The 12,409-nt window shown below is 45.2% G+C and overlaps 1 pseudogene; it reads left to right on the plus strand.

Annotated features, from left to right (window-relative positions):
• The first annotated feature begins 2,465 nt into the window (after window positions 1-2,465).
• On the plus strand, window positions 2,466-3,947 carry LOC150054414 (large ribosomal subunit protein mL45 pseudogene; annotated as a pseudogene).
• The last annotated feature ends 8,462 nt before the right edge of the window (window positions 3,948-12,409 follow it).

Consider the following 12,409-nt stretch of genomic DNA (forward strand, 5'->3'; position numbering starts at 1 on the left):
TAGTGGTAGAGTGCTTGCCTAGCATGCTTGGAGCCCTGGGTTCAATTCCCTGGTATCACATACATAGAAAAAGCTGAAGTGGTACTGTGGCTCAAGTGGTGATGCACTAGCCTTGAGAAAGCCCAAGGACAGGGCCCAGGCCTTGAATTCAAGACCCAGGACTGATGGAAAAAAAAAACAAGGTAGCACGCTGAAGTTATTTAAGAAGCAAAGAGGAAGCCAAGCACCAGTGGATCATGCCTGTAATCCTAGCTACTCAGGAGGCTGAGATTCAAAATCAACCCAGGCAGGAAAGTCTGTGAGATTTTTATTTCCAGTTAACCATCAAATCACTGAAAGTGGAGCTGTGTCTTAAGTGGTAGAGCCCTAGCTTGAGCCCACAATCTCAGTGACAGTGACCTGGCCCTGAGTTCAACCCCAAGGACCAGCACAAAGCAAGAGGGAGAGAAAAGAAAAGGAGCAGTAGAGAGGATAGAGTTGATTGGAATACATCCAATGTTTTTCTGAAAACATCACAATGAACTTTGTATAGTCATATATGCTAATTAAAACAGGGGTGGTGATCTGGGCACCAGCTTATGCCTGTTATCCTAGCTACTCAGAAAGCTGAGATCTGAGAACTGTAGTTTTTTGTTTTTTGTTTTTGTTTTTGCCAGTCCTGGGACTTAAACTCAGGGTCCAGGCATTGTCCTTGGGCTTTTTCAAGGCTAGAGCTCTACCCCTTTGAGCCACAGCACCACTTCCAGATTTTTCTGTTTTTGTGATACGGAGGAATCAAACCCAGGGCTTCTACATGCTAGGCAAGCACTCCACCACTAGGCCATGCTCCCAGCCACAAGAACTATGTTTTGGAGCCAGTTTGGGCAGGAGGGACCACAAGACTCTTATTGCCAACTAACCACTAAAAGCCACTGTGGCTCAAGTGCTAGAGTACCAGTTTTGAGTGAAAAAATTAAAGGACTGTGTCCAGGCTCTGAGTTAAAGCCTCAGGACAAGCACTGTGGGGGAGAGAGTGAAGGTGGAGGCGAGAAGTGATTGGATTATTTTTTTGTGGATCCTGGGGCTAGAACTCAGCCTGGGCTCTGTCCCTGAGCTCGTCAGCCCTAGGCCTGGGCGTTGAACCTTGATACTTAGATCTCAGCCTCCTGACTAGCTGGGATTACAGGTGTGAGCCACCTAAGCATAAATAAGCTGAGACATCTGAATGTCAAAAGTAGTCTTACCTTTGCCCACCTGTATTCCATGGTCCCCAGGTCAGGTTGCAATGACTATCTCCTCCAGCCCGTCTGTCCAATGGCCTTGATTATTACAAGCATCCTTCTACCTCCAGTCTGCATCTTCATTTATCTACTCACTGTTGCCACAGAGATTTATCTAAGATACACCTATGATCAGATCTTTTCTCTCCCTCAGATTCAAGTGTCTGAGAGATGTATGGCTTTAACTGCTTTAACTGTAATTCCCAGGATAGCAGAAGTGACTCCATTTTGTGTAGCAGCTGCAGTTTAGTTATAAAAAGAAATTGAAAAATAACCAGCAAGATGTTCACGGTCAGAGTGACCGAGAACTGAAATTGTATAGACAGGATAAGGAGTAAGATAAGGAGTATGTGAAAAACATGTTATGACCAGAAGAAGGACACGTAAGCCCTTCTCTAGCCAAAAAGGAAAATTCCACTACTGCCCAGAATAAACCCCCAGCCTCATTTGAATTAACCAATCCCTACACTGTAACTATGCTTCTGCTTCTGTAACCACGCTTCAGCTACCCATAAATACTCCCCTCTCCCCAGCCTCGGCGCGCAAGTCTTCTAGGAGACTTTGTTGCCCCAGACGCCCGTGTACCCAAATAAACCTCTTGCTGTTTGCATCCGTCTGCATGGCCTCGTTGTTCCTTGGGAAGGGGGCTCCGTCTGGAAGACGTCCCGCTGAGTCGGGGGTCTTACATGTCTACCCCACTCTTTAGCGTACAAGTCAGAATCTAAGCTACTTAACAAGTCACCCATATATTTCTCCAGCCCTGTGCCATCTCGTATTTTGGCCTCATTTCTGCCCCTCACTCCTTGGACACATAATGCTCAAGGTTTTGGGAACTGCTTCTCCTGCTGGCAAGCCTGATATATACATATATATATATATATATATATATATATATATATCTTCTTGAGTGCCTTAGCTCTGGATGCCACAGACCAGGTAGTTTAATCAGCAGAAAGTAGTTCTTATACTTGTGGTGACCAAGACAAGAAGTGAATGGCTTTGTTTCTTGCTAAGGGCTAGCTGCCTGACCCCTGAAACAGTTACAAAGAGTAAGAAAGTTATATTTAAGAGCTAAACACTGGCCTATAACTGAAGCCAAGATACACAAGGGCTATCTAGAGTTCATCACCTCTCCCACATCTAGAGTTCTACAAGCTAGGCATGAAATTTTAACTACAGAAATGATATGGTTTTGGCGGGACCAAAATGGTTGCCCCCATACCTCGGGGATTGGCTCACTTATCCAAGACTTTGGTGTGGTGGTCTCGGCAGCCAGTCTTGTGACTCAGTCTGCAACTATAGTTCCAGTTAGAGCAAAAAGACGATTCACACCCCCTACATATGAACCCCAATTCAAAACAGAGAAGGAATATCTAGAACATGCCCGGAAAGCAGGGTTGGTTATTCCTCCAGAAACCTTGGATCGTCCAATACATGTGGCCTGTACGGCGGGCATCTTTGATGCCTATGTTCCTCCTGAAGGTGATGCCTGGATATCTCCTCTTGCAAAGGAAGGACTGAAACAGAGAACTGAACAATTAAAGAAGAATGTGACATCACGATTGTCAATCCAGAAGATAAAAGAATATGATGCTAATTTTAAAACAAAGGACTTCCCTGAAAACCTAAGGATATTTTTATTGAAGCACACCTTTGTCTAAACAACTCAGACCATGACTGGCTTCATACTTTGGTAACTGAACATTGTTTTACGGATATGGTCTGGGACCTCAAATATAAGACAGTCCGCTGGAGCTTTGTCTCCGGAGTCCTTAGAGCCAGCCCAGGTGGTTCAGGTTCACTGCTCAAGCCAGCACAGCAACGTGTACGGCCAGGTGACGGTCCGCATGCACACTCAGCAGACTCTGGCCATCTATGACCGACTTGGCAGATTAATGTATGGACAGGAAGATGTGCCCAAGGATGTCTTGGAGTATGTTGTGTTTGAAAAACACCTGATGAACCGTTATGGAAGCTGGAGAATACATGGCAAGATTGTGCCCTCGTGGGCACCCCCTAAGCAGCGTATCCTCAAGACGGTGATGATTCCTGGTCCCAAGCTGAATCCAGGGGAAGACTATGAAGAGTCACAAGGAGAGGCCCATAAGCCTCAGCTAGTCTAATAGCAAAGTGACTCCTGAGGGGCAGCCTGAGTGATGCAGCCACTGGAAGCTGGGAGTCATCCGCAATCATCAGGCTTCCATTGTTCCCTCTTGTTCTGCTTGGGTCTTTTCTTCAGACTCATCCTCACAACTGTAGTCTAGGCCCAGGTGGATGGCTGGTATGCACAGCCACAACCCTTCTTTCTAAAAGTACTGAATCATGGGCTGGGAGTTTGGCCTAGTGGTAGAGTGCTTGCCTAGCATGCACGAGGATCTGGGCTTGATTGCTCAATACCACACACATAGAAAAAGCTGGAAGTGGTGCTGTGGCTCAAGTGGAAGAGCTCTAGACTTAAGAAAGTCCAAGGATAGTGCTCAGGCCCTGAGCCTAAGCCCAGGACTGGCAAAACCAAAACAAAGCAAAGAAAAAGAAAAAAAAACTGAATCACACGAAGGCAATATGTTTCAGAGAATAAACATCAAATACCAGCTTTTTCACAGCAGGAACTGTGGGAGCAAATTGGCAGCATTCTTTTTTTGTTCATGGGGCAGGGATCACAGTTTAAAATAAAACACTGTTAGTGTGTTGGACACACACACACACACAAAAGAAATGATATGGTTTAAATTTGCATTTTGTAAACATTTTGAATTTGCATTTAAAAAATATTGTTCTGGAGGCCGGGAGTTTGGCCTAGTGGTACAGTGCTTGCCTAGCATGCACAAAGACCCAGGTTTGATTCCTGGGTACACATACATAGAAAAAGCCAGAAGTGGTGCTGTGGCTCAAGTAGTAGAGCCGTAGCCTTGACAAAGCCCAAGGACAGTGCTCAGGCCTTGATTTGAAGCCCCAGGACTGAAAAAAAAAATATTGTCTGAACATACATAAGGATACACATTCATACATACCTATAGTTGGGGTGTGTGTGTGTGTGTGTGTGTGTGTGTGTGTGTGTGTGCATACACACGTTCATATGGGATCAATGGTCAAGATCTAATCCTGCAAACGACTAAGAAGCAGGTTCTGCTGCTCCCTTAAGCTCAGTTCTGCAGGGTGTCCCATTGGGGCCTATCCCCTCTCCCTGTGGACTTACGAGGGGGATTATATAGGAAAAGGCAGGAGGTGGGATTACTGGTTTCAGGCAGATGGAAAGGGCAGGGAGGGGCTGTTTTCTTGGGTAGACCTAACATTCCAGCCTTTTGATAGTTGTAAATGTGCAGTGGTTCTCTTTGGCTACTTCCTGCTGGGAAGGCATCAACATTAGGGGTAGAAGGCAGAGTCATCCAGTCAGAGAGAAGGTAGCAAGCTACAACTATTCCTTGTTAGTGAACATGTGTCCTTTGATAAAATCTGGGGAAAAATATCTTACAAGGTAGGGGATGAACAATAAGAAAAAAATATTAGGAGGTACACAAACAGCAGAAGAAAGGGCTCCAGGCAGAAAATTAGAAATTGAGTTGGCTGTATGGAACAGTTTTTAGCCTGAGTAACTCTATCTTAGCCTTGGGGGAGGGAAAACAGCCAACCTGCACAAGATCAAGGCATGGCTGGGAGCGAGGCCTAGTGGTAGAGTGCTTACCTAGCATTTACAAAGCCCTGAGTTCAATTCCCAGGGACCACATAAACACAAAAAGCTCAAAATAGTGCTGTGGCTCAAGTGGTAGAGCACTACTAGCCTTGAGAAAGCCCAAGGACAGTGTCCAGGCCCTGAGTTCAAGCCCCATCACAGACAAAAAAATATTTCTTAAAGATGGGGCCGGGAGTTTGGCCTAGTGGTAGAGTGCTTGCCTAGTGTGCACAAAAACCCACGTTCGATTCCTCGGTACCTCATACATAGAAAATTGCTGGAAATGGTGCTGTGGCTCAAGTGGTAGAGCTCCAGCCTTGAGAAAAGTCCAAGGACAGTGCTCAGGCCCTGAGTTCAAGCCCCACGACTTGCAAAAAAAAAAAAAAAAGATGGAGGCACATGGAGAGAGAGGGGAAGGGAAAAGAGAGAGGGGACTTGTGTTTAGCAGTATTATATAGGGAAAGGCAGGAGGTGGTTCCACAGTGGATGCAGAAGAGATCTCAGAGCCTGGGGAACGGCTCTCTGACCAAGTGAGGCATGATCTCAGCAGATAAAGAAGTGAATTCAGAGTCTGGGGGCCTTTGCTGACTCACAAGCAGGTGATTGGCAGAAGTGATCACAGGTTTCGGGCATGTGGAGAAGTGGGAAGGGGCTGTTTTCCTAGCACACCTAACATTTTGTTCTAACATTTGAGTCACAGCTTCACTTTCCCCATTTGGGGGGGGGGTAGTTTATTGAAGAGAAGAGTGTCAGGGCTTTCCTGCTGATTGAACAGCAATCCTCAGATCTCAGCCTCCTTGTAGCTAGGATTATAGGTGTGAGTCACTGGCGCCCAGCTAATGAAGTGGAAAGTTTTCAAAGCCTACCCCTCCAGTCTGGCAGGAGCTGCAGCCCCTATATTTCTGTGAGGTTTGTGGTTAGACAACCACATTTTAAGACTTTCCCATCTGATCTGTGATGCAACTGAGTGGCAAATCATTTGCCTAGCAAGTACGACATCCTGGATTTGACCCTAGTACCAACAAAGGAAAGAAAAAAAAAAAAGACTTCTCAATTTGTGATAGCAAATTGTTAATCACTTTGTGGCAGCATAAATAAAATGAAAGGGTTTAATTAAAACTAATAAACGAGTGAGCAGAGACCATCCTGGCCTCTGTGCTCAGTAATGTCACATATGGAGTGATGGGATTTAACAGAAGCAAAGGGTAGCAGAAACAGGGCCCAGGGGTCTCACCTGGCACAAGTGAAACCCCCATTTTGATTTTTTTTGTGACGGAGCCATTCCTGTTTCCAGCTTGCCTTAATTTATTTTGTGCTGCTATAACAGAATGGTGCAGATCTGGTCATTTATAATGAACAGAAATTTATTTCTTACAGTTCTTAAAGCCAAGAAGTCAAAAATCAAGAGGCTGGCCTCTGACAATTATATTCTTCTTCATCATCCCATGGGAAAAGGGGAAAGAGCAAAAGAATATGGGAAAGTGGGAGGGAGGGAAAGAAGCAGGGTACAGAGGAAGAGAAAGCCAAACTCACTTTTTGTAATAAACTCACTCCCAGGATAACACACACACACACACACACACACACACACACACACACACACACACAGCATTAGGACCAAGCTTTCACCACCTAACCTCCTGGGATCATGTATTGAAGTTCCTGTCTCTCAACATGATTTCATCCAGAATTAACTTTCTAACACATGAACTTGGGGAAAATAATTCAAACTATACCATGACCCTTGCAAAACAGGGTGATGGGTCAGCCACAGGATGTTGTTTCCTTGCTCAGGAAGGGAAGCAACCGATAGCAGTGAGGCCATAGCAGGGACATTTAGTGGACAGGGATCAGTAATTATATTGTTTGCAATAGATACAGATGCAAAAGGAATGGTCCTTTATCCTCCTTGAGTTTCTAATTCTTTCCAGGCATTCCTGTAGATCAGAAGCCCTGCTTATCATGATTTCTCCTTAGATATGAATTCTGTACAAACAGAAAGTTCCTTTTTCATAGATTTCTTTTTGGTTTTTTTGGAGGGGTTTTTTTTGGTTGTTTTTAATGGTAGTGCTGGTGGCACTGGGTTTGAACTCAGAGGCCTTGAGCTTGACAGGCAGACACTTCCACTTAAAGCACAATTTCAGCCAGTTTTCTTCTGTTTTGCTTTAAATATTTTTTTTGCCAAATAGAGTCTGTACTCTTGCCCAGATTCAGCTTCAAACTGCAATCTTTTTCTCTAGGACCCCCATGTATCTAGGAATACAGGGGTAAGCTACTGTGCTCAGCTTTTGTTCTTTGATTCACTAAATTTTTACCTAGGCTGGCCTCAAATAGCAACCTTCCTATTTCTTACTTCTTCTATCCCCCAAGTAGCTAGGATTATAAGCCACTGTGGTCAGTGCTGCATAATTTTAATGCATAAAGGATTTTATTAGAAAGGCAACTTCTTCCTGAAATAAGATAAGCTGGGAATCAGGTACCTTTTTCTATGATGGTATCGTGCTGTGTAGCATCAGCTGATCTTGAACTTGTGATCTTTCTGCCTCAGTCCCCTGAGCGCTGGGATTACAGGCACATACTTTCATGCCTGACTCTTTGGTATCATTTTAAAAAACCCATATCCCCATGACAACATCCCTCTACACACGCTCTGGTAAAGCACACTGGCATCAGTGATTTTTCTATGGTTCATATTGTTCATGAGTGCTGGCCTTTGTAAGTACTGCCTGTTGAAATGCATATGCTTTTGTTATAAGTTACTTCCTTTTCGTCTTCTGGAGCTAGGGCATAAAGCTGACAATAAAATGCTGGAGGGGATGTTGAGGAAAAAGGACCCTATTGCACTGTTGGTAGGAGTGTAAACTACTACAACCACTCTAGAAAGCTACCTGGAGGTTCCTCAAAAAATTAAACATAGGTCTTCCCTCTGATTCAACCATACCACTCCTTAGCATCTACCTAGATCATTGCAAGTCAGGATACAGTAAAGACACTTGCACATCCATTCTTTGCTGCACTATTCACAATGCACAATGGCCAACTTATAGAAACAGCCCAAATGCCCTACAACAGATGAGTGAACCAATAAAATGGGGTACCTATACATGATGGAATTCTACTCCATTAGAAAGAATAAGATTCTATTATTTGCAGGGAAATAGATATACCTTGAACAAATCATGTTAAGTGAGGTAAACCAAGCTTAGAGAGACAAATGGTACATGTTTTCTCTCATATGTGGATGCTAAATCTAAATTATAACTAGACATGATAACCATACAGGACTCTTGGCATTATACATACGTACAAAAGGAGGATACCCTTAGGAGAGGAACATAAAGGTATAATTTCTTTGAACATTTAAAATACTATGTAACAAGATACAGGAAATGAAAACATGGGGTTTTTGTTGGTGGTGGAAATGTTATTGTTTTTGTTTGTTTGTCTGTTTGTATTGCCAGTCCTGGGCTTGAGCTCAGGGTTTGAGCACTGTCCTTGGACTTTTTCAAGGCCAGAGCTCTACCACTTGAGCCTCAGCTTTTTTCTATGTATGTGGTACCAAGGAATTGAACCCAGGTCTTCATGCATGCTAGGCAAGCACTCTACTACTAGGCCAAACTCCCGGCCCCATGTTATTGTTTTTCTTTTGGGGTTTTTCCTTTTAGTGGGAGCAAAAGGGAGTGCAGAAAAGGAGGGAAGAAGAGTGAGCAAATGCAATCATGCCATTCAGTATACACTATATTACTTTTGCGTGAGGATAGGAGGGGGAAACCAGGGGAAAGTGAACTAAAGAGCTAAAATACCTCCATTTTGAGGCAGTAGCCATCTTGTTGTTTATATTAAACTATGAGTGACCCAGAGAGCACATAAATTCTAGGAATTGACTTGTCCGTGTTAAAATTAACCAGAGCTGTCGTAAATTCCAGGAACAGAATTGTTTAAGCCACAAACTCCCCCACTTAGCAGATAGCTAATCAGGACCCAACCAGCTTGGGAACTTCCCGTTAGCTCTGATCGCCCTGGAATGTCCTTAACCCCCACCTTATCTTACTCAAACACCTGGTTGCTGTAATTCTGTGGCTTTTGCCTTTATAAACCCTGTACAATTTCAGCTCAGGGTCTTCCTCCTAAGCTCCACGGTGTTGGTGTGTAGGACGAAGCCCAAGCTGCAGCCCGCTTGAAAAAAGCCTTGCTTTTGCATTTCTGAATGTCTGGCTCTCAGTCGTCTTCTTGGTGGCTTTACAGCTGGGGGCTCGTCCGGGATACCCCCAGAGACCCCCAAGACTCCAGACCTTGAAGGTAAGGAAACAGTGCTGTTAATTTGCCTTGTCCAGTCATTTGTCTGTTTGTCTGTTTCACTTTCATTTTCAGGACAGCTGATCCAACTCATGTTTCTTGAAGGGGTTGTCGAAGTGGATGTGCTTGCAGGACAATCCTGGAGGAACTGGGAGATGTCCCAGGGTGGCGCCGAGGAGTTACACCTCCTCATAATTCCATTTCCCTTCCCCTTCGCCCTATAGGTCCTGAGGATGCAGATTGTCAACAACAGTTCCAATACTAGCCTGGGACTACATTACGGCTTAAGGTAGGGAGTGGTTCCTCGTCTATCACCAGGCTCTGTTGGCAGGTCTCAAAGTGGCGGCTCACTGACCTACAAATATGGCCAAAGTTTATGATGTTAGACAGGGAGACAGTGAAAGTCCGGCAGCATATCTTGAGCGGCTCCTGGAAGCCTTTAGTCAATATACCCCGTATGATCTTGAGACCTAGGAGTCCGCTCAGATGATTATGTTTGCCTACATAAATCAGGCTGCGCTGGACATAAAGCAAAAGTTGCAGGCTCTAGACAGACTTGATGAAAAATCTGTTAGGGATCTAGTGGCAGCAGCGGAGAACGTTTACAATAAGAGAGAGACAGAAGAACAAAGACAGGAAAGGAAGGACAGAGAACGGAAATCGAGCGTGAAAAGAGAGACAGAGCTAAGGAAAGGAGTTTGGCTAGAATTCTGGAGCAACAACAGGCACAACACAAGATGGATCTCAGGGAAATCCTGACCTCCATGTAGACAGCCCTCTTCTCCAAATAAGGAGCAGAGACCCAAACCCCAATCGAGAGTGGGGAAGAACCAGTGTGCCTATTGCAAGGAGGAGTGGCATTGGATCACAAACTGCCCAGAGCTAGCCAAGAAAAAGGAAAAAGAACGGAAAGTAGGATCAAGAGTATTGCCAGCCTTTGAGCTGGCTGAGAACAGTGACTGAGGAAGTCGGGGCTCAGACTCCCTCCCTGAGCCTAGGGTAACATTGAAAGTGGAGGGGAACCCGGTCACGTTCATGGTAGATACAGCAGCAGAAAATTCAGTGTTATTAGCCCCGAGAGGACCAGTGTCCACTAGAACAACATGGGTACAAGGTGCAACTGGCACTAAACCCTATAAATGGACTACCTGAAGAACAGTGAACTTGAGAGTGGGCCGGGTAACCCACTCATTTTTAGTCATCCCGGACTGCCCCTATCCATTGCTTGGACATGATCTCCTAACAAAGATGAAAGCTCAGATACAGTTCACAGGCAGTTGTGCTTCTGTGACGGACACAAGCCTGTTAGTATACCAATAACTAGTAAGTTAGAAGAGAAGTATAGGCTATACCAGCATCCCAAGCCTGAGTCTCTGGAAAATGAGTGGCTACAATCATTTCCCCAAACATGGGCAGAAACTGAGGGAACGGGACTAGCAAAACATCGTCTTCCAATCTTTGTGGAACTCAAAGCTGGGCCCGACCCAGTAAAAGTTCGTCAGTACCATATGTCACTAGAAGCAAAGAAGGGGATCACTCCCCACATCAGAAAATTGTTAAAATTAGGAGTCTTGAAGCCCATCCAGTCAACCTGTTGCCACTGTTGCCTGGCAAAAAGCCAAATTTTAATGATTACAGACCAGTGCAAGATTTGAGAGAACTTAACAAAAGGGTAATGGACATTCACCCAACAGTCCCAAACCCGTACACCCTCCTGAGCTCCCTGTCACCGAGCCATGTGTGGTATACAGTGTTGGACCTAAAGGATGCCTTCTTTAGCCTGCCCATAGCCACACAGAGCCAAACCTACTTTGCATTCACTTGGCACAATCATGAAATCGGGAAAAGCAGTCAATTAACCTGGACCAGGCTGCCTTGAGGATTCAAGAACTCGCCTACCATCTTTGACGAGGCGTTACATGAAGACCTGAGTGAGTATTGCTCCAAAAATCCCGAAATAAGTCTATTGCAATATGTGGATGACTTGTTAATAGCTGTTCCAACCCCCCCCAAAAAACTGTCTAAAGTGAATGGTTAGGCTCTTAAAGACTATAGGGCCCCCACTAAAAAGGTAGAAATCTGTAATCCTGAAGTCACCTATCTGGGCTTCATGTTCAAAGACGGCAAATGTTAGCTGTCAGATGCACGCAAAGAAATCGTGCTAAAAATCCCAGTGCCTAAGTCAGCCAGACAAGTCAGAGAGTTCCTGGGAACAGTGGGCTTTTGCTGGCTGTGGATACCTGGGTTTGCTGAGATGGCCAAACCTCTATATGAAGCCAGCAAAAATCTCCCCAAATTCTATTGGACTAAGCAGATGCAAAAAGCCTTTGAGGCAATCAAGACAAGCCTTCTGGAGGCCCCCACCTTGGGCCTACCTGATGTGAACAAACCATTTACACTTTTTGTGGCAGAAAATAAAGGAAGAGCAAAGGGAGTGCTCACCCAGCCAATTGGACCTTGGAAATGGCCAGTGGCCTATTTGTCGCTGCTGGGTGGTCCCTGTGTATAAGAATAATAGCTGCGGTAGCTCTCTTAGTAAAGGATGCTGATAAATTGACTTTGGGACAAAACCTGACCACGGCCACTCTACATGCTCTAAAGGGAGTGCTAAAACAACCACCCCACCGGTGGATGAGCAATGCCCATATGGTCCATTACCAGACCTGTTACTCAACCCTGCATGGATTAGCTTTTGCATACCCACAGCCTTAAATCTGGCTACTCTCCTGCCAGATCGGGATGTGGAAGTGCCCCTGCATGTCTGTGAGCAAATGCTGGCCCAAGCACATAGCCTCAAGCCAGATTTGCTGGGTTCACTGCTATCACATGTCGAGCATACCTGGTTCACCAACGGCAGCAGCCTCATTCAAGATGGAAAAAGGTACAAGGGTCCAGCGGTCACCACGGACATGGAGGTAATGTGGGTGGAAGCACTCCCCCAAGGAATATCTGGACAGCCGGTATGCTTTTGCCACCGTGCATGTCCATGGAGCCATCTACCAAGAAAGGGAGCTACTGACAGCGGAGGGAAAGGCCATTAAAAACAAACAAGAGATTTTAAGTCTCATCTGGGCCCTAAGGGAACCAGCAAAAATTGCCATCATGTACTGTCCCAGTCATCAAAAGGGAGTTGATGCGGTGACAAGAGGGAATAATCTGGCTGACCAGGGAGCCAAGAAAACAG

This window comes from Megascapheus bottae, chromosome 15 (genome assembly GCF_031878675.1).
Source record: "Megascapheus bottae isolate mThoBot1 chromosome 15, mThoBot2.hap1, whole genome shotgun sequence".
NCBI lineage: Eukaryota > Metazoa > Chordata > Mammalia > Rodentia > Geomyidae > Megascapheus > Megascapheus bottae.